We start from the raw sequence: 22,944 nt of genomic DNA on the forward strand, positions 1-22,944 counted from the left end.
GAAGACATCACCTTGTGTGGAGCCGCACAGTACTACCAAAGAGACATTGTCTAAAGTTGCTAGTTTGCTTGAGTTTGGAAAGCTGGGTATTCTGTTGCCATGGATGAACGCTTTAATGGGTGTTTGCTGCATTGGAACTATGGTTGGCACATTTTATGCTGACAGGTGGTCATTTGCAGACCTGGAAAATATGACATTGTGTACTTTATCACCACCGTGGATAAATTAGGGAAGAAATTGACATTACCAGATCCCCGGTTTTATTGGTGATTATGCAAAGAGACTGTTGTCTTCTGTTCTGATAAAAGAAAAGAGAACTTTGGGGTATATAGCCAGATAGTGTCAGTGTTTAGAGATCTCTGTGGTCAAGAGACTTTATTCACCTCAGCGCTTCTATATCCAAAGACTTTTTGCTAGCTGGATTTCCTTTATCGAAAGGATATAATTTGCCCAGAGATAAGGATGGACTGTTCAAGTTACTTTAGTTAATTTCCATTTAAAGGAAAATATGTGGGAAGAGAGTGTCATTCTTTTGTTGGAATAAGGCTTTGCTCCTGAATTGTTTAGTGATGATACTGTATATTTTTTTGTGTATGTCTAATTTTGTTTCTTTCAGGAACAATCAGATCTCCTATCAAGCTGTTAGGCTTTTCAGCTAGGTAGACAGTGGGGTTTTGTGACATGTTTAATGTGATTTCTTTTGCTGATGTGAATATGTCGTTGTATAAATGTTAAAACTGTAACATTTCTATACTGTCTTTTCTTCCTTCTCATCCAAGTTCTAAGTTCAAATACCTACTCTCAGGTTTGAGAGTTATATTTTGACAGACGTTGAGGACAACGTCTATTGTAGTGGGGGGAGTATGTATCGCTGGTAGATTTTTCAATCTACCGCTTGTAGGTAAATTTAGTGGGTCATCTGTTCTGTACATAGTTCAGATTTCGTTTATTGTCAGATTTAGCCTCTGTTCCAGTTTGGCTGTGTTCCGTGTAGTTTCACACTGTGCCTGTGGGTGTCATTGTCACCATGGGTCGGTGTTGGAAAAGCAACGAGCTGAAGTGTATAAGTGCTCTTCTGTCCCGGAGATAATTCGGCGGAGGTGGTCCTCCGAGTTGCATTCTGGGAGAGGTTATTTATGGGACAGATGCCATGTTTCAGTGAGCTTTACCTCGTGGCCCTCCTGGCCTAGAGGCATGTGTTAGTGAGTTCTACTTCGCGGCCCTCCAGCCTGGAGGGTTGCGTTGCGGCAGCGGAGCGGGTAGACCCAGAAGCCTGTCTGGGGCCTGCTTTTGCTGGGATGGTCCTGTGCTGTCTGTCCTGTGGGAAGAAGCCGGACAATCAGGAAGATCCAGGGGAGGACCCATCTTGGAAGGGACCATGCAAGGCTGGTCTTAAGAAGGGCCTGGTGACTCGATTGGAGGACGTATCCTAAACTACCCTACCGCACAAGTACTGCCGGGTCGGCTTAAAGGTTCTGGTACTGTGTTTGCTGTTCATCGAAAACGAATACATCCTGTGGCAGAGGATCATACGGGTTTTATTTCACTCAAGTCTGTGGCAGAGACTTTTTGTTCGTGCTGCGTACCGACTGCTAGGTTGGTGAGAGAGACCTATCCGGGCGGGCAAAGATTTAATCCTGAAAGGAAAATATATTCATCCCAAAGATTTCAATTCCTTAGTGCTACACCAAGAAAAGGTATTTGAACTTCCCTGCAACTCTTCTTCTACCTCTTTCCTGCTACTTCTTCTAGTTATCTCCCATTAAAGCATGGGAAAAGTACTCAAGTGACTGGTGCCTACATTGTCTGATAATAAGCTCAACGGGACCCTAGACCCGGTACTGGTGAAATTACAGGTAAAAAGGTGACGGTAACAGTCCGCTTTAAATCAGAAGCTCTACCGTGAGTTAGTGCTACATCTATATCTCCACACATCCCATGGAGTCGTACCATACCTCTCTCGCAGCTCAATTACTGAGCACAAGGCGTTCCCCTTTAAAACATCTTTAAGCCTCAACTAGTCCGATGGGGTCCATTTTAGATATTGATTATTATCTTTACCCGGCGGGAAAAAGTTGTTGCCTGTCAAGGGGGTCAGAGGACTATTATGCTGCCATGATATACTTTTAAGTAGTTTATCCCATACTCTAAATGTTTCTATAGTAATTGGTGCTGTTTCTCCCGAGAGACCTCTATATTGCTTTGGAATCCAAATAATCTGGCCCAGAGCAGCTTTACTCACACTTTCCTCTAAGGACACCCATTTTTTATACGGTGAGCCATGGACCCAGTCCAAGATCCTCAGTAATACTGCTGCCTCATGATATTTTCCAAAAGTCTGGAAGGAACAATCCCCCCTTCTCTCTTGGTCTCATAATTTTATAGGCAATACGATTGCCTCTATTATTCCATACAAATTTCAGCAGAATCAATCTAAGAATTTTAAAGTACCGTATATATCGGCGTGTAACACGCACTTTTTTCCCCTTAAAATTCCCGCCGATCCCCCGCTGACTGTGAGTGGAGTGAGCGATATACATAGATAGCCGAGTGTACTCGGCTAGGTTCAGCTAGCTCCGCTCACAGTCACGCCAAGTCCCGCCCTATGATGGACACAGGGACTGGGCGTGACTGTGAGCGGAGCTAGCTGAACCTAGCCGAGGCTATCTGTGTATATGGGCGGCGCTCAGCTCCGCTCACAGTCATCCCGACGCGTCACTGCAGTTTAACTGCAGCCTGGGCAAGGCTGCAAATGGACACTGACAAAGCTGCAGATGGGCACTGACAAGGCTGCAAGGCTGCAAATGACACCAAGGCTGCAAATGACACTGACAAGGCTGCAAAGGCTGCAAATGACACTGGACAAGCATGCAGATGGACTCTGTGCAAGGCTGCAGATGGACATTGATAAGGCTGCATTGATGGGCATTTAATGTAAGTTTTTTTCCTTAAAACATTTTTTCCTTAAAATTCCCTCCTAAACTTGGGGTGCGTGTTATACGTCGGCGCGTGTTATACGCTGTTAAATACGGTATTCTCCAGGGATATTAATCGGAAGGCTTTGGAAGATATACAAAGCTTTCGGAAGGATCATTTTAATCACATTTATCTTACCAAACCATGATAGTCTATGTGCAGGGTACCCTTTCAAATCTTGTTTAATTTTTTCAATAAGGGAACATAATTGTCTTGGTATAAGTCTGTTGTTGATACTGCCAGGTATATTCGAAGATATTTTAATCCCTTTCTTTTCCACACAAAGGGAAAATGAGCTCTGAGAAGCCTACCTTCAGTTGGGGAAACAGAGATGTTTAATATCTTCATTTTCTCCAAATTAAAGGGGTTGTAAAGGTTTGCGTTTTTTCACCTTAATGCATCCTTCGCTGCTCAGCCTGGCCGTTGATTGGCTAGAGTGGATGGATTGAAAGCAGCGCAGCCATTTGCTTTGCGCTGCTGTCAATCACATCCAATGACGCGGCAGGCTGGGGGGCAGGGCCGAGTGATACAGTGAGTGGCTATAGCCACCGGCTGTATCACGGGAGCGCGCCTGCAAGAACTAACCACCATGCGAGAGAGCTCGCATGAAGGTGGTTATTTCTTGCGGGGAGGAGCTGAGACAGTCGCTGGGGCACCCCAGAAGACGAGGTTCGGGGCCACTCTGTGCAAAACGAGTTGCACAGTGGAGGTAAGTATAACATGTTTGATATTTAAAAAAAAAAACTGCCTTTACAACCCCTTTAATGCTTAAATTCGCAACATCCCCATAGCTACTCAATTCTCCCAAGATCTTTGGGAGTGTTTGTGAGGGACATTTTATATAGAACATATCATCATCTGCGAAAACAGATATCTTATATTCTTGTCCCGCAATTTCAATACCTTTACATTTCATAGTTGACTCTTATAGAAGTTAAAAAGGGTTCCAAAGAAAATACAAAAAGTAAGGGGGAGAGTGGGCAGCCCTGATGTGTACCATTATAGAGCCTAAAGGGTTCTGATAAAGTTGCATCCACTTGAATTTGGGCCGTGGGTTTAGAGTACAAAGCCTCTATCCACCTAAGCATACGTGGTCCTATGCCAAATTTATGCAGTGTCCCAAGCATGAAGTCCCAATCTAGTCTATCAAAAGCCTTTTCGACATCTATTGATAGAAAAAGAACGGGTTTCTTGCTTTTTTTTTGCTTCATGCATTAAAAGTATTGTTTTTAGAATATTATCCCTTGTTTCTCTCCCAGGGACAAACCCTGCTTGATCCTTTCCTATACATTCTGGCATATATAGCTTCAGTCTCTCAGCCAATATCCTAGCATAAATTTTCATATCTTCATTAATAAGGGATATTGGCCTAAAGCTGGAGCAGAGTGTTGGATCCTTCCCTTCCTTTACCAAGAGTGTTATATAGGCCCCCAAGGCTTCTTCACGTATCTTTAAGCCCGCCCCAATGGAATTCATGTATAAATGAAAATAAGGAGTCAGGATTCCCATAAACTTTTTAAAATATAATCATGTGTACTCATCTGACCCCGTTCTCTTCCCAACCTTACTTTTTTTAATTGCATGCTCTATTTCTTTCATTTTCTGAATAAAATTCAGGTTCCTTCTAGGTTTAATCACCTCTGCCAGTAGTCGCCCTGCTCTATTACCAGGATCCAACACTCTGCTCCAGCTTTAGGCCAATATCCCTTATTAATGAAGATATGAAAATTTACAAAATGGTGTTCTGATAAACACTCTTTTGGTGTCCTGTTCCAATAAATCCCTCAAAGCCTCCCTCTTTCAAGTTAATTCTATCATTACTTTATTATCCCTTGTCCTTTTATGTGTCTGTTCCAACTTCTGGATCTCTTGTATAAGGGACTTTTTTTGTGCGGTCCAGATTTTTTTCCTCTTGACCCCCTCTGCTATTAATCTCCCTCTCATGAATACTTTATGAGTCTCCCACAGAGTAGTTGGCGCGATATTCTCTGTTATTCTCATTAAAAAACAGGTTCAAATCTTCCAAAACATCATGATCGTGTAAAAGTGATTCATCCACCCTCCAGGACCTCTGCCTTTCCGGTATATCCTCTAAATCCAAGCTTACCAGTACCGGGCATGGTCCGAGAGGGTGATCGATTTCACCCCCGCCTTTAATAGACCTTCTAAAAGCTGGTGATATAGGAAGACATAATTAATTTTTGAATATGAAGAATGAACTTGAGAATAATAAGTGAAGTCCCTCCCCCTAGGATGCTTAATTCTCCACGCCTCTATTAATTGCTGCTGATATAATTTTTGTTTGACAGCTTTTAGATTTTTCCCCTTAGAGCGAAAGGAGATAGGTGGAGTATCCAGGGCCGGGTCCGACACAAAATTAAAGTCTCCAGCCATAATAACTTTGCCCTCCTTAAAATTTTCTAACTTGTTCAATATCTTTCTTAAAAAGAGACAGGGCTGAATATGGGGGCAGTAGATATTAGCAAATGTGTACTCTTTGTTAACCACTTGCCGACTGCCTAACGCAGATATACTGCGGCAGAATGGCACGGGCAGGCAAAATCACGTACCTGGTACGAGGCAGTCAGCTTCGTTAGGGGAGCGATCCAGGCTGAGAGGGAGACCACTCATTCGTGGCCACCCCCTCCCGATCGCTCCCCACGAATGAGATTCTTCCTCTGCTGCTGTATAGTAAACAGCAGCAGAGGAAGTGATGTCATCGCTCCTCGGCTCAGTATTTTCCGTTCCGGCGCCGAGGAGAGAAGACATCTGAGTGCACAAACACTACACACAGTAAAACACACCAGGCACACAATACACCCCCGGATCACCCCCTAATCACCCTCCCCCTGTCACAGTGACACCAAGCAGTTTTTTTTTCTGATTACTGCATTGGTGTCAGTTTGTGACAGTTATGCCCCGTACACACGGTCGGACATTGTTCGGACATTCCGACAACAAAATCCTAGGATTTTTTCCGACGGATGTTGGCTCAAACTTGTCTTGTATACACACGGTCACACAAAGTTGTCAGAAAATCCGATCGTTCTAAACGCGGTGACGTAAAACACGTACGTCGGGACTATAAACGGGGCAGTGGCCAATAGCTTTCATCTCTTTATTTATTCTGAGCATGCGTGACACTTTGTCCGTCGGATTTGTGTACACACGATTGGATTTTCCGACAACGGATTTTGTTGTCGGAAAATTTTATATCCTGCTCTCAAACTTTGTGTGTCGGAAAATCCGATGGAAAATGTGTGATGGAGCCTACACACGGTCAGAATTTCCGACAACAAGGTCCTATCACACATTTTCCGTCGGAAAATCCGACCGTGTATACGGGGCATTAGTGTGGTAGGGCAGTTAGTGTTAGCCCCCTTTAGGTCTAGGGTACCCCCCTAACCCCCCAAAAAAGTTTTAACCCCGTGATCACCCCCCGTCACCAGTGTCACTAAGCGATCGTTTTTCTGATTGCTGTATTAGTGTCACTGGGGACGCTAGTTAGGGAGGTAAATATTTAGGTTCGCCGTCAGCGTTTTATAGCGTCAGGGACCCCCATATACTACCTAATAAAGGTTTTAACCCCTTGATTCCCCCCTAGTTAACCCTTTCACCAGTGATCACCGTATACAGTACCTGACCGGTTCTCGGCGACAGGGTACTGTGCATGTCGCGCTGGCTCACTCATCGGGAAAGGAAAACTTTTTTTTCCTTTCGCGATGAGTGACAGGCAGTGCTGACAGCTGTCTGCTATGAATCCTGAGGGGGAACGCCGCGCCAAATTTTAAATGAAAAAAACGGCGTGGGTTCCCCCCAGGGGCATACCAGGCCTTTAGGTCTGGTATGGATTGTAATGGGAACCCCTTACACCAAAAAATCGTCGTGGGGGTCCCCCCAAAACCTATACCAGACCCTTATCCGAGCACGCAGCCCGGCCGGCCAGGAAGGGGGGTGGGGACGAGCGAGCGCCCCCCCCTCCTGAGCCATACCAGTCCGCATGCCCTCAACATGGGGGGGTGGGTGCCTTGGGGGAGGGGGGCGCCCTACGGCCCCCCCACCCCAAAGCCCCTTGTCCCCATGTTGATGAGGACTAGGGCCTCTTCCCGACAACCCTGGCCGTTGGTTGTCAGGGTCTGCGGGCGGGGGGTTTAATAAGGGGGCCCCCAGATTCCGGCCCCCCACCCTGTGTGAATGAGTATGGGGTACATGGTACCCCTACCCATCCACCTAGGGAAAAGTGTCAATAAAAAAAAAAACACAGTACACAGTACAAAACCCCCCCCCCTTTTCCCCTGTTGACGTGGTGGACGGCCGGGGACTCTTGTCGGGACCCGGTGGGGGAGACATCGGAGAACTATAAGCTCAGGAGAAACTGCTCAAACACAATGTGATTGGTAATTATACTGTTAAACATATATATATTATATTGTATTTTTATGGTCACATCCATGAACTCTAATACGCAAATTTTGTCACAGCGCCTCAATCCTCTGAAGATGACCCAACGGGGTCGAAACGCGTCAGGATTATCACCCTACTTTAGTGCTTGATTATTGTATAATACTTGTGCCAGCTTCATTTGTGTTATCTCCTGTAGCACAGCTCCTATTTTAACCATTATGGTTAAGTTCCATTAATAAAAAAACTCTTTCAAGTAACAACCTATTTTCATAATTTTTTGCTGCTTTAAAACCCCACGGGGGATATCTTCTTTTTCCTTTTTGACATTAATCGGGGTGTGCAGCACTTTATATCTTCTCAGTATGTGTCTCTCCCCTTTTCCACAGTACACAGGTTTTAAGAGTAATTTATTAGGCAGCTCCTCTTCTTCCAACTTCGGGGGGGGGGTTTCTTCCAACTTCTCCCGGTGTTCCGCCTCTTCTCCTGGGCCCCTCCACTATCCTCTTCCAGCTCTTTTGCCAGCGAGGGGCCTGGTCTGCTGCCGCTGTCTTGCCGCCGCTGTCTCGTCGCTTCTTCTCTTCTTCCGATGTTGACACGATGCTCTCTCCGGCTGGAATGCTTTGTGCGAGCTGTGGAGCCATTTATATAGGCGGTGAGCCTGCCCCCTTGTGACGTCACGGTCCCAGCATGCGCATGCTGGGACCGTGACGTTACAAGGGGGCAGGGTCACCGCCTATATAAATGGCTCCGCAGCTCGCACAAAGCATTCCAGCTGGAGAGAGCGTCCTGTCAACATCAGAAGAAAAGAAGAAGAGAAGAAGAGAAGAAGTGACGAGACAGCGGCGACGAGACAGCAGGGGCAAGACAGCGGCACCAGACCGGGCCCCCGCTGGCAAAAGAGCTGGAAGAAGATAGCGGAGGGGCCCGGGAGAAGAGGCGGAACACCGGGAGAAGTTGGAAGAAACCCCCCCCAAAGTCGGAAGAAGACCCCGGAGCTGCCTAATAAATTACTCCTAAAACCTGTGTATTGTTTTTTTTTTTATTGACGCTTTTCCCTAGGTGAATGGGTAGGGGTACCATGTACCCCATACTCATTCACACAGGGTGGTGGGCCGCGATCTTGGGGCCCCCTTATTAAAGGGGGCTCCCGGATTCCGATAAGCCCTCTGCCCGCAGACCCCGGCAACCAACGGCCAGGGTTGTCGGGAAGAGGCCCTTGTCCTCATCAACATGGGGACAAGGTGCTTTGAGGTGGGGGGGCCCCCAAGGCACCCACCCCCCCATGTTGAGGGCATGCGGCCTGGTACGGCTCAGGAGGGGGGGGGGGGCGATCGCTCGTCCCCACCCTCTTTCCTGGCCGGCCGGGCTGCGTGCTCGGATAAGGGTCTGCTATGGATTTTGGGGGGACCCCCACGCCGATTTTTCGGCATAGGGGGTTCCCCTTACAATCCACACCAGACCTAAGTGCCTGGTATGCCCCTGGGGGGAACCCACGCTGTTTTTTTCATTTAAAATTTGGCGCGGCGTTCCCCCTCAGGATTCATACCAGACAGCTGTCAGCACTGCCTGTCGCTCATAGCGAAAGGAAAAAAAGTTTTCCTTTCCCGATGAGTGAGCCATCTTGGCGCTGGCTCCCGCGACGGGGCTCACAGGTGTCAAATCTCGCCAAGAAATGCGGCGAGATTGACACAATATCGCGGTCACCTACTGTAACTGTTACGGGTGACGCTGGTCAGTTAGTTTGCTTTTTATAGTTTCAGGGCACACGCCGTTTATTACCTAATAAAAGGTTTAGCTCCCTGATCGCCCGGCGGTGATATAAGTTAGGTTTTAGGGTCAGATAGGGTCTGCGTCACCCCAGGCAGCGTCAGGTTAGCGCCAGTACCGCTAACACCCACGCGCGCAGCATACACCTCCCTTAGTGGTATAGTATCTGAACGGATCAATATCTGATCCGATTAGATCTATACTAGCATACCCAGCAGTTTAGGGTTCCCAAAAACGCAGTGTTAGCGGGATCAGCCCAGATACCTGCTAGCACCTGCATTTTGCCCCTCTGCCCGGCCCAGCCCAGCCCACCCAAGTGCAGTATCGATCGATCACTGTCACTTACAAAACACTAAATGCATAACTGCAGCGTTCCCAGAGTGAGGCCTTATCCCTGAGATCGCTAACAGTTTTTTTGGTAGCGTTTTGGTGAACTGGCACGCACCAGCGGCCTAGTACACCCTGGTCGTAGTCAAACCAGCACTACAGTAACACTTGGTGACGTGGCGAGTCCCATAAGTGCAGTTCAAGCTGGTGAGGTGGCAAGCACAAGTAGTGTCCCGCTGCCACCAAGAAGATGACAAACACAGGCCCGTCGTGCCCATAATGCCCTTCCTGCTGCATTCGCCAATCCTAATTGGGAATCCACCACTTCTGCAGCGCTGGTACTTCCCCCATTCACATCCCCAACCAAATGCAGTCGGCTGCATGAGAGGCATTTTCTTTATGTCCTCCCGAGTACCCCTACCCAACGAACCCCCCCAAAAAAGATGCTGTGTCTGCAGCAAGCGCGGATATAGGCGTGACACCCGCTATTATTGTCCCTCCTGTCCTGACAATCCTGGTCTTTGCATTAGTGAATGTTTTGAATACTACCATACACTAGTTGAGTATTAGCGTAGGGTACAGCATTGCACAGACTGCTCCGCCTCTCCACTGACCGATCGGCAGGTCGCAGCGGCCATCGTGGCCGCTGGACTCGCTGATTGGCTTCTGCTGTGTCCAATCACATCGGGAGCGGTGTGTGCGGTCCCCCTACACCATGTGCACAAAATCACATACAGGTATGTGATTTTGCATAGCCGGGCCGCCCTGCCACAGTAAACATATGGTCCGGAAGCGGATAAAGGAATTTTCCATATTTATTGTTTCACTATTTTTTTTTTTAATTATTGCATCATTAACCACTTAAGGACCAGGCCTATTTTTTATTTTTACACTAGGTGTTTACAGGTAAAATCATTTTTTTTTTGCTAGAAAATTACTTAGAACCCCCAAACATTATATATATATTATTTTCAGACACCCTAGAGAATAAAATGGCGGCTGTTGCAATACTTTGTCACACCGTATTTGCAATCTTATCAAACGCAATTTTTTGGGGAAAAAAATACACTTTTTTTAAATAAAAAAAATAAGAAAACAGTAAAGTTAGCCCAATTATTTTTATATTGTGAAATATAATGTTACGCTGAGTAAATTGATACCCAACATGTCATGCTTCAAAATTGCTCCTGCTCGTGGAATGGTGACAAACTTTGATACTTAAAAATTTCCATAGGCGACGTTTAAAAATGTCTACAGGTTACCAGTTTTGAGTTACAGAGGAGGTCTAGTGCTAGAATTATATCTCTCGCTCTAACGATCGCTACAACACCTCACGTGTGGTTAGAACACCGTTTACATATGTGGGTGCAAATTACGTATCGTTCACTTCTGCGCGCAAGCACGGAGGGACGGGGCGCTTAAAAAAATTTTTTTTTCTTATTTATTTTACTTTTTACATTGTCCCTTTAAAAAAAATGTTTGGATTACTTTTATTCCTATTACATGGAATGTAAACAAAAAAAGCATGACAGGACCTCTTTAATGTGAGATCTGGGGTCAAAAAAACCTCAGATCTCACATTTACACTTAATAGCAATTAAAAAAAAAAGGTTCAATAAAAAAAAAAACTGTCTCTTTAACTGTTGGGCTGAAGTGACGTTTGATGTTACATTCGTCATCCAATGGTATGGAGTCAAGTGGGGGGCATCTTTCCCTCAATCAACTTCCTGCCTCTGAGGGGACAACATTGGATTGTCTCTGCCGGTACCGATGGCTCCGGTAAGCAGCGGAGATGACCAGGACATGGCGAGAGGGGGGTGGGCACCTCTCCCGCCGTCGATTAAAAGTGGTCTTGCGTCAAATCCGCCACAGAGACAACTTTTATCCCTTAAGCGGACGGCCTGCTGTTGAAGAAAATACCGGGGTTATAGCAGCTATGGTATTCAATGTGAAAGGACCAACGTATATCGAAGGCAGGCATTCCGGAAGTGGTTAAAATCACTGCTCCTGTAAACTTTAAAAACAAAGATTTTTGCATTGATACATGTCCCCCAGGGCAGTACCCGGTCCCCCATGGCCTTTTTATGGACAATATAAGCATTAAAAATGGGGACTTTTCAGATTTGGGTCCCATAGACTTTAACCACTTCAGTCCCGGAAGATTCGGCTGCAGAATGACCGGGCCATTTTTTGCGATTCGGCACTGCGTCGCTTTAACTGACAATTGCACGGTCGTGCGACGCTACACCAACACAAAATTGACGTCCTTTTTTCCCCACAAATAGAGATTTTTTTTGGTGGTATTTGATCGCCTCTGCAGTTTTTATTTTTTTGCGCTATAAACAAAAAAAGACCGACAATTTTGAAAGAAACATTTTTTTTTTACTTTCTGCTATAAAACATATTAAATAAAAAATCTAATCTCTTCATCAGTTTAGGCCAATATGTATTCTGCTACATATTTTTGTTAAAAAAAAAAAAATCCCAATAAGCGTACATTCATTGGTTTGTGCAAAAGTTATCGCGTCTACAAACTATGTGATAAATTTATGGACTTTTATTTTTTTTATTTTTACTAGGAATGGCGGCGATCTGCGATTTTTTTTTTTTTTTTAGCAGGACTGCGACATTGCGGCAGACAAATTTGACCCTAATGCCGCGTACACACGGTCGGACTTTTCATCTACAAAAGTCCAACGGACGCTGACGGACTAAAGCTGGCTGGTAATCCGATCGTGTGTGGGCTTCTCCGGACTTTCAGCAGACTTTTTCAGCCTCAAATCCGACGGACTTTAGATTTGAAACATGCTTCAAATCTTTACGTCGTAACTACGACGGACCCCGAAATCTGCTCGTCTGTGTGCTAGTCCGACGGACAAAAACCCATGCTAGGGCAGCTATTGGCTACTGGCTATGAACTTCCTTATTTTAGTCCGGTGTACGTCATCACGTACGAATCCGTCGGACTTTTGTGTGGTCGTGTGTAGGCAAGTCCGTTCGTTAGAAAGTCTGCTGCAAGTCCGCCGAAAGTCCGCCGGAAGTCCGCCGGAAGTCTGTCGGACAGGCTGTCGGACTTTTGTAGACGAAAAGTCCGACCGTGTGTACGCGGCATAAGTGACACTTTTTGGGGACCAGTGACACCAATACAGTAATCAGTGCTAAAAAAATGCACTGATTACTGTATAAATTACACTGGTGGGGAAGGGGTTAACATCAGGGGCAATCAAAGGGTTAACTGTGTTCCCTCAGTATGTTTTCTAACTGTGTGGGGGAAGTGGTGACAGGAACAACACAGAGATCGCTGTTCCTAATCACTAGGAACAGCAGATCTCATGTTGTCCCCTGTCAGAACAGGGATCTGCCTTGTCGGGTCCCCTGGGCATGCGTGTAGGCTCCTCCTCCGTGCAGCGGGTGTGCCCACCCACACTGTCTATTGCATGAAACAACGTACAGGTATGTCATTTCGCACAACAGAGTCGCCCTGTCGCAGTATATATGCGGTGGGAGGTCTTTAAAGCGGAGTTCCACCCATTTAAAAGTCTGCTACAAAAAGTGTAGCTGCTGACTTTTAATAATCAGGCACTCACCTGTCCCACGGTCCAGTGATGCAGACGCATGAAGCCCCGCTCCTCTCCATGGCGCCAGCATTCTAACTGTGGGCGCTCAGGTGTAGCTTTACAGCTGGGTGCGCACTGTGAATGGCCGGGCAATCTTCTGGGACCTGTGACATGTCCCAGAAGATTGCAGGAAGGGAGGGAGGGAGGGGGGAGAAGTGAACTTCCTTCCGGAACCGCGGAGCCAGAGGAGGAAGTGGGAGCTGGGTGCCCGTAAATACTGGGTACACACTCCCCCTCAAAAAAAATGACATGCCAAATGTGGCATGTCAGGGGTCACCATTACTTAAAGCAGAAGTTCCATTTTTGGGTGGAACTCCACTTTAAGTGATTAAAGTGTTACTAAACTCAGGACCCTGAATTCACTATATCTGGTCTCCCACAGTACACAGAACATGGAAATGCAAATATTTTAGTAAATATAAACTGCTAAATACATTTTCTCATCAGCAATATATAGCAGTCTTGTGATTTGTATCAGTGTCTGGTTAAAGCTTGTAGGAGGAGCTTTCATTCTCCTCTGACTGTCCTTTGCGACTGCGTGACCCCTGATCCTCTGTCTGGATAGTGCTGATTGGCCCAGTACTGGTCACATGCACTCTCCCAGGAAAATTAAAAAACTCTCTCTAGCAATACACAAACTGAGCATGTGCAGCTTCTCCCCTAGCCTATATAATATCCAGAAATGAGTTGGGGACTATGGAAGAGGGGGAGGATCAACCAGTTTTTTTACTCAATGCATAGGATTAACCCCTTAGGTTCCACAAGTGGGTATAACAAGCATGATTTACTGCATATACAGACTGATTTTACTGTTGTGGGTTTAGTAACACTTTAAGACCCCTTTCACACTGAGGCACTTTTCAGGCGATTTCACGCTAAAAAAAAGCACCTGAAAAGCTCACGAAAACCTATTTCCATTAAAATCAACAAATGTTTTCACATTGGGGCAGTGCGCTGGCAGAGCGGTGAAAAAACATCCCTCTCCATTGAAATTAATGGAAAGCTCTTCAAAAGCACCTGAAAAGCTATTCAAAAGTGCTCAGTGTTTTACTGGCAGTTTAGAAAGCGCCTCAGTGTGAAAAAGGCCTAAGAGAAAAAAATGATAGTACAAGATCAGCAAACACTTTAACAGCAACAATATTTTTTTGTTTTGAAAAAAAAAGTTTAATGCCAGAAGGATTTACCCCCTTTATGACCATTTTTTTGCTATTCAGCACTTTGCTACTTTAACTGGTAATTTCTTGGTCATTCATCACTGTACACAAACACAATTTAGATCTTGTTTTCACACAAATAGAGCTTTCTTTTGGTGGTGTTTGATCACCACTTGATTTTTTTTATATTATATATAAACAAAAATTTTGGGATGAAAACATATTTTCTACTTTCTGTTATAAAACATAAATACAATACAGTGGCATTACTAGAGGGTAGCTTTTAGGGCTATAGCCCCGAATCTGGGGCTCATAGCCCCGAGTCTCTCAGAGACAGCCGTGGCCTCTCTGCAGCCGGGTCACGAGTGCGGCAGGCAGCACGGGAGAGTCGGGTGGGCGAGAGAGCAGAGAGATGACATCATCTCTCACTGCCCGCCCTGCATCACCGCTGTTCCGCTCTCACTGTGCAGCCACGGGCAGCAGAGGAGGTCTAGTGCTAGAATTATTGCTCTCACTCTAATGATTGTGGTGATACCTCACATGTGTGGTTTGAACACCATTTACATATGCGGGTGCGACTTACGTATCGTTCGCTTCTGCGCGCGAGCTCGGATGGACAGGCCGCTTAAATTTTTTTTCTTATTTATTTACATGACAGGACCTCTTTAATGTGAGATTTTGGGTCAAAAAGACTTCAGATGTCACATTTACACTTAAAAGCAATTTAAAAAAAAGTCTCTTTTTTTTTTTTCTTCAATAAAAAAAAAATTGTCCCTTTAAGGCCGTTGGGCGTAAGTGACATTTGATGTTGCATTCGTCATCCAATAAGATGGAGTCAATTGGGGTCATCTTTCCCTCAATCAACTTCCTGCCTCTGAGGAGACAACATCGGATCGTCTCTGCAGGTACCGACGGCTCCGGTAAGAGGCGGAGATGACCGGGATGCAGCGAGAGGCGTGGGGTGCACACCTCTCGCTGCTGATAAAAGTCGTCTTGCTTCAAATCCGCCTCAGAGATCACTTTTATCCCACAGTGAACCGCCCGCCGTTGAAGAAAATACCGGGGTTATAGCAGCTATCTGCTGCCATAACAACAACGGTATTTAATGACCGACGTATATCGAAGGCGGGCATTCCGGAATTGGTTAAAATCCCCGCTCCTGGAAACTTTAAAAAAAAATATTTTTGCATTGATACATGTCCCCCAGGGCAGTACCCAGGCCCCCATGCCCTTTTTATGGACAATATAAGCATTAAAAATGGGGACTTTTGATTTTTTTTAGATTTTGGGTCCCATAGAGTTCGCGGCTCGGGTCCGAACTCGGGTCCGAACTTTTTACATGTTCAGGAGTTCTGGTGCAAACCGAACCGAGAGGTGTTCGGCCCATCACTACTGGCCACAGCCATTTAGGGGTTGTAGTATCATGAAATATGCAATACACAAGCACCATGGCTGCTGTTTTGTAAGAACAATAAGTCTGGACACCTTGGAGTCACAATACACTGCTGTCTATCTTCACCTATTTCCATAATGTTCTCCTCCTTCCTTATTTTCAGTCATATTTTGTGCATTTGGTTATTGGCATTGTTAATGCTAGCTTTCTGTATCTGCTCGGTAAGCATACACTATGCAGAACCCCAGATTGTTTTCATCCTTTATTATTCAGTTACCATAATGGGAGGTTTCAGAATCTTGATCTATTGTCAAATACATTACCCCCCCCTTTTTGTTCCCTTATCCTCCTCTCTTCCTCTGTGATTTTTCTTTCTCTGCATACAATTTTTTTCCTTTAGTTTTTAGGTCAGAGACATGCCAAGCAGGACTCTTTCCACCTCTTCTCCAGTGGTGGTCAGTCCTCAGCTTGGAGAGAAGGGAAGTATTGTAGTGAGAACTGCACTTGTTATTTTTGTAACTGCTGGACTACCTTAAGAATTAAGGCTCCATTCACACTTGTGCAATTTGTCATGTGACTTTGGGTATCAAAGTGTCATGACAAATTGCACCCCATTCTTCTCAGTGGCAGCCATTCAAATAAGTGTGACTTAAAGTCACAGCAACTTAGAAAAGGTCACTATTTTGGTGCGACTTTTAACCAATTCAGCCCCGAAAGGATTTACCACCTTCCTGACCAGAGCATTTTTTTGCGATTCTGTACTGCGTCACTTTAGCTGACAATTGCGTGGTCATGCAGCGCTGTAGCCAAACAAAATTGATGTCCTTTTTTTCCCCAGAAAAAGAGCTTTCTTTTGGTGGTATTTGATCACCTATGCGGTTTTCATTTTTTGCGACAATTTTGAAAAAAAAAACAATATTTTTTTGTTTTTGCTATAATAAATATCCCCAAAAAATATATAAAAAAAACTAATTTCTTACTCAGTTTAGGCCGATATGTATTCTTGTACATACTTTTGGTAAAAAAAAAATCGCAATAAGTGTATATTGATTTGTTTGCGCAAAAGTTATAGTGTCTACAAAATAGGGGATAGATTTATGGCTTTTTTTACTAGTAATTGCAGCGATCTGCGATTTTTAACGTGACTGTGACATTATGGCAGACACATCGGAAACTTTTGACAGTATTTTGGGACCATTGCTATAGCGATCTATAAAAATGCATTGATTAATGTGTAAATGACACTGGCAGGGAAGGGGTTAAACACTATGGGGCGATCAAGGGGTTAAAGCGGAGTTCCACACAAAAATTCCACTTTTCAGAAACCCTCCCCCTCTCCGGTGTCACATTTGGCAACTTTCAGGGCGGAGGGGGGTGCAGATACCTGTATAATACAGAACACATATAATTTGCACCCACTTCCGGGCATAGACTCCCGCGGGAGTCTACACCTCTTCCCGTCCCCCCGCGCTGTCTGCTGGGAGGCACACGGGTCCCAGAGACAGCAGGGACCATTATGATTGCACAGCGCGACTCACGCACACACAGTAGGGAACCAGGAAGTTAAGCCGCAATGCTTCACTTCCTGATTCCCTTACCGAAGATGGCAGCAGCAGTACCCGAGAGCCGAGGGAGAAATTGGCTTCAGGTGCCGACATCGCGGGCACCCTGGACAGGTAAGTGTCCATATATTAAAAGTCAGCAGCTGCAGTATTTGTAGCTGCTTGCTTTTAATATTTTTTTTTTTGCGAACCTCCGCTTTAAGTGTGTCCTAGGGAGTGATTCTAACTGTGGGGGGGGGGACTCACTAGAACATGACAGAGATCACTGCTCCCGAAGACAGGGAGCAGTGACTCCTGTCATGTTGCTAGGCAGAACAGGGAAATGCCTTGTTTACATAGGCTGCCGGCAAACATCGAGTTTGCGGGACCTGCTGGCCCGATAGGCGGCAAATTTAAAGGGACGTACAGGTACGCCCATTTGCCTGCCTGTGCCATTCTGCTGACGTATATATGTGTGTGGCGGTCAGCAAGTGGTTAATGCAACTTTGATCCATAGAATGTAAAGTTGGATCACAATCACATTAAAGTCGCACTGGAAATTGTGTGACTTTGGAGATTGATTGGAGCCTAAAGTATATTCTGGCTTTATTTCTGAAAGTGATAGGATAAGAGCCAGGTGATTCAGAGTTTATCAATACTTGATATTTTATCTATTATTTACCTATAATAGATATTTTATCTATTATTTTATCTATTAATCACCTCAATACTTGAAGAATCTTGCATCCAAAATATTTCTTGATAAGTGACCATCCTGAATGCGATTGTACTTGATCAGCACATTCTCACCATAACATATTTTTGTTTCACGTGGCATTATTAAAGTAAAGTATTACTGTAATCTGTAATGCCCCGTACACACGGTCAGATTTTCCGACGGAAAATGTGTGATAGGACCTTGTTGTCAGAAATTCCGACCGTGTGTGGGCTCCATCACACATTTTCCATCGGATTTTCTGACACACAAAGTTTGAGAGCAGGATATAAAATTTTCCGACAACAAAATCCATTGTCGGAAATTCCGATCGTGTGTACACAAATCCGACGGACAAAGTGCCACGCATGCTCAGAATAAATAGATGAGAGCTATTGGCCACTGCCCCGTTTATAGTCCTGACGTACATGTTTTACGTCACCGCGTTTAGAACGATTGGATTTTCCGACAACTTTGTGTGACCGTGTGACAAGTTTGAGCCAACATCCGTCGGAAAAAATCCTAGGATTTTGTTGTTGGAATGTCCGAACAAAGTCCGACCGTGTGTACGGGGCATAAGCCTGCATATATTATTATTATTCATATACTGCAATGTTAGATGATGCAACACTTTCTCCTGTCTTTTTCTTGTATAACCCTAGCCTTTATTATTGATCTGTGTTAGATCATGCCATGTAGACAATGTTTGTCTTAATCCTTAATCTCTATGTTCTTAATTTGTAAAAAAAAAAAAATGTGAGAAGAAAGAGATATGAGCTGCCAAACACCATAGTGACAGAACCTTCATCCCTATAATATATATGAAACAGGAACGGAAATTAGTGGGACTTTAAATGAGGAGCATAACTGTTACAGATATTAAAAAATTCATTTGTATATAAATGTTTCATCAATCAAATGCAAATACATTGATACATTTCAATAATAAAATACATATTGTAGTCATAACATTACTACATCATATGCAACAGAATTGCTATTAAAACAAGGGAAGATACACATACACATTAATAATTACATAGTACTATATGTTAGAAATCAGAATTTATGGATGAGATCTTAAATAATTGAATTGTACATATAAATAAAAATATGTATATATCTTCTATGTATGGAAAAGGTCAAGTTATATAAGGTTTTTATACTCGTAAAAGTTTAGGCTGTTATAAGCTTCATAAACAGTTCTATGTACATCTCACATATGGCAGTAATTTAGAGTGAGTTGGCCATTCACCTCCCCCATCATAAGAGATAAGGTTGCATCCTTTTTTAAAGACACAACGTTTTAGTATGTTAGCTTAGAATAAAAGTTACAGTATTTCTATATGTATGGTATATGTATATATATGTATATGTATTAGTATTTGTTTTAGATGTAAAAGAAACTTATATTGTATATGTTTAACTTTACACTTATTGTCCTGGCCTCGCCCCCCTGTACTCCCGGAGTCTATGGGTAGCTATCCAGGTAGATAACCTTTTTCTATGCACACAATAATAGACTGCTGTTTCTTGTCTGTGTCTTTATTGGCACGTTGCAGATTTTAATACAAAGTGTGAATGACACACATTATATGCGGTAAAACTGAAAATAACAAGAATAATATAACATTACCATACAATAGTAAACATCATATAAAATAACAACTGAAATGATTATCTGCTTTCCCTAATAGCCTGTGGAGGAGGAAGGGGAAGATTGCTTACCTCCGATGCCATGGATGGGAAGAGATTACATCTAGGCAGCTGGGATAATGTTGAAAATGATGATCCCTAGGGGGTATTCACTTCCTGACTAAAGAGGATGTGATGATTTTAATGTCACATTCTTTAAAGCAGGGATCCTCAAACTACGGCCCTCCAGCTGTTGCAGAACTACACATCCCATGAGGCATTGTAAAACTCTGACATTCACAGACATGACTAGGCATGATGGGAATTGTAGTTCCTGAACACCTGGAGGGCCGCAGTTTGAAGACCCCTGCTTTAAAGGTTAAAGGTAATATTACAAATGATATTAATATTTGGCCAGTAGGTGGCGCATGCGTACAGCTAACCTGGAACAAACATAATTTATGTCTTAATAATGCAGCAACAAAATATACAAATCAAATGACAATATGAATTCTCCTTTCTGAACCTCGAGAGAGAGAAAGGTCTCCTGGAGACATCACACTCCCCGTCTGGCGTTAACGAACGCCACTAACAGCATCATTAGACACAAGTAAAAACAAGTCCGATATGGGTCTGAGAAATGACTTTACTTCACCCTGTTTGGAAGTTTTAACTTCGACCTTCCTGACATGTCCATCTTTGCTTGGGAATGTCTGTGTGATAAGTCCCAAGGGCCAGTCATTCCTGTGTGCTTGGCAGTCCTTGACAAGGTCTTTATCAGTAAACTCTCCATTTGGAGCGTGTCTGTGTTGGTTTTTTGAGTGAGTAGAGTTGCAGGTGTCAGCAACATGGGTTCCTCTGGATGGTTAGAAACTGGAATCAGAGGCCTAGCATTTATGATTGCTGAGACCTCGGCCATGAAGGAAGACAGACATTCATAGGCGAGTCTAGGATTCCCCATTTGAAGGAAAATAGAATCCAAAATCTTGCGGGCTACGCCTATCATTCTTTCCCACGCACCACCCATATGAGAAGAATGAGGAGGGTTGTCCAGGTACATCCCTGTTGGTTGAGATACCTTTCCACACTGTTGTTGTCTAGATTGGAAAGGATCTGAAGTTCCTTGGCCGCTCCAACAAAGTTGGTGCCCCTATCAGAGCGGATGTGCTTAACAGGGCCTCTAATGGCAATGAAGCGCCTGAGAGCGTTGATAAAGCTGGAAGTGTCCATTTATTCAATCAACTCTATGTGAACAGCTCGAACAGTCATACAGGTAAAAATAACTGTCCAGCGTTTGCTGCTGGCGTGGCCTCCCCTGGTTTGGCGAGTGGTAACGGACCAAGGACCGAATACATCAAGGCCCACACTTGTAAAGGGAGGATCTGAGTTAAGTCTGTCAGGTGGAAGGTCAGCCATCTTTTGGGTTTTTAAGAGTCCACGGAGTTTGCGGCAGGTAACGCAATTAAAGATACACTTGCTTACACATCTTTTTGCTCCTATTATCCACAGTCCAGCAACCCTCAAAGCTCTTTCAGTGAATAGCCGGCCTTGGTGTTTAACTTGACTGTGATAGTGTTGTACAAGCAGGGCAGTGACATGGTGCTGAGCTGGGAGAATGAGAGGATGCTTCTCGTTGTACTCCAAGGTAGCTTCTTTAAGGCGACCTCCTATTCTCAACAGGTTACTGCTGTCAAGGAATGGATCGAGTTTCCTTAGGACGCTGTCTTTAGGGATTGGCCTTTTGTTGTTAATACAGTCAATCTCTCTAGCAAAGGTCTCTTGTTGCACAGTGTAAATGATCAGATGTTTTGATTGCTCTAGGTTAGTCACTGAGTATGTATTTTTACAGCGGTGCCAGCCTTTGCAGTTAGTCCTTTTCCCAAAGGAATGGGCTATGTGGGATAAGGAAGTAATGGCTCTAATGAGTGATTTCCATGTAGAAAACCTGGAGAACCGATGAGATTTGAGTTGGTTTTGTGAAGTCACAGTGACTAATGCAGACACTTGTGGACGAACTTCTGCATCCTTGACTGCATCTATCAAGCTAAAGGTCTCCGATTCAGAAGTATTGTGTTCTGAATTGTACAGGAATGCAGGGCCTGTAAACCATGTTGTGTCCCAAAGACAGTTGGCTGGGACAGCTCTAGTCGCTAGGTCTGCGGGATTGTGTTCAGTTGGAACAAAGTGCCACTGTTTTGGGTGTGTGGATCTCCTAATCCTCAACACTCTATTGCTGACGTAGATGTAAAAGCGTCTGGTTTCGTTGTAGATATACCCCAAGACAACTTTACTGTCAGTGTAGAACTCAGTGTCTTTAATTTCTAGGTTCATCTCTCTAGCAATCGTGTCGGTTAGCTCCACAGCTAACACTGTGGCACAAAGTTCCAGTCTAAGTATTGTGTGTTCTGGGAGTCGGGCAACTTTTGCTTTTCCCGTGACAAAACCTATATGGCCCTGTCCTTTCATGTCCTTGATCCTGAGGTAAGCTACAGCAGCGATTGCTATGACAGAAGCATCGCAGAAAACACAAAGTCTTTGGTCTTGGACTTCTGTAGACAGTACAGGAGCATATGGTCGAGGGACCTTTAAGTTAGACAAGACTGTCAGGGAATTTTTCCACTCTGTCCACTGATCTCTTTTCTTGGGGGGAAGTAGATCATCCCAGTTCACTGTCTCTTGAATCAGGTCTCTGAGAAGTGCTTTACCCTCAATGGTGACTGGAGCTACAAACCCTAGAGGGTCATACAGACAGTTTATGGTTGACAGAACGCTTCTGCGCGTAAAGGGATTTTCTTCCCGACTAACCTGGAAGGTGAAGGTGTCTGACTTTAAGTCCCAGAGTAGTCCAAGACTACGTTGCGTTGGTAGAGAGTCAGAACCTAAATCTAAGTCTTTGAACTCACCAGAGTGGTCTTGAGAGGAGAAGGCCTTCATCAGTTCTACGCTGTTAGAGGCGATCTTGTGGAGCTTCAAATTAGAACAGGCTAATATCTCCTGTGCTCTCTTGAGGAGACTGATAGCTGCTTCAGCAGTGGGTAGAGATTTTAAGCAATCGTCTACATAAAAGTCTTTTTCTACTAAGTGTTTCACTTCAGACCCGTAGATGGATTCGCCTTCATGAGCCGAGCGTCTAAGCCCGTAAATGGCAACTGCGGGGGAAGGGCTGTTCCCAAATATGTGGACCTTCATGCGATACTCTACGATTTCTTTAGAAGGGTTGTTATCTTTAAACCAGAAAAATCTCAAAAAGTTCCTGTGTTCCTTTTTAACGAGAAAACAGTGGAACATCTGCTGGATGTCCACCATGAATGCCACAGAGTCTTTGCGTAAACGGAGGAGTACCCCAATGAGTCTGTTGTTCAGATCCAGCCCTGAGAGAAGAACGTTATTTAACAACACGCCTTGTTCTTTAGAG

Source organism: Aquarana catesbeiana, linkage group LG06 (assembly GCF_042186555.1).
Source record: "Aquarana catesbeiana isolate 2022-GZ linkage group LG06, ASM4218655v1, whole genome shotgun sequence".
In the NCBI taxonomy this organism is placed as follows: Eukaryota; Metazoa; Chordata; class Amphibia; order Anura; family Ranidae; genus Aquarana; species Aquarana catesbeiana.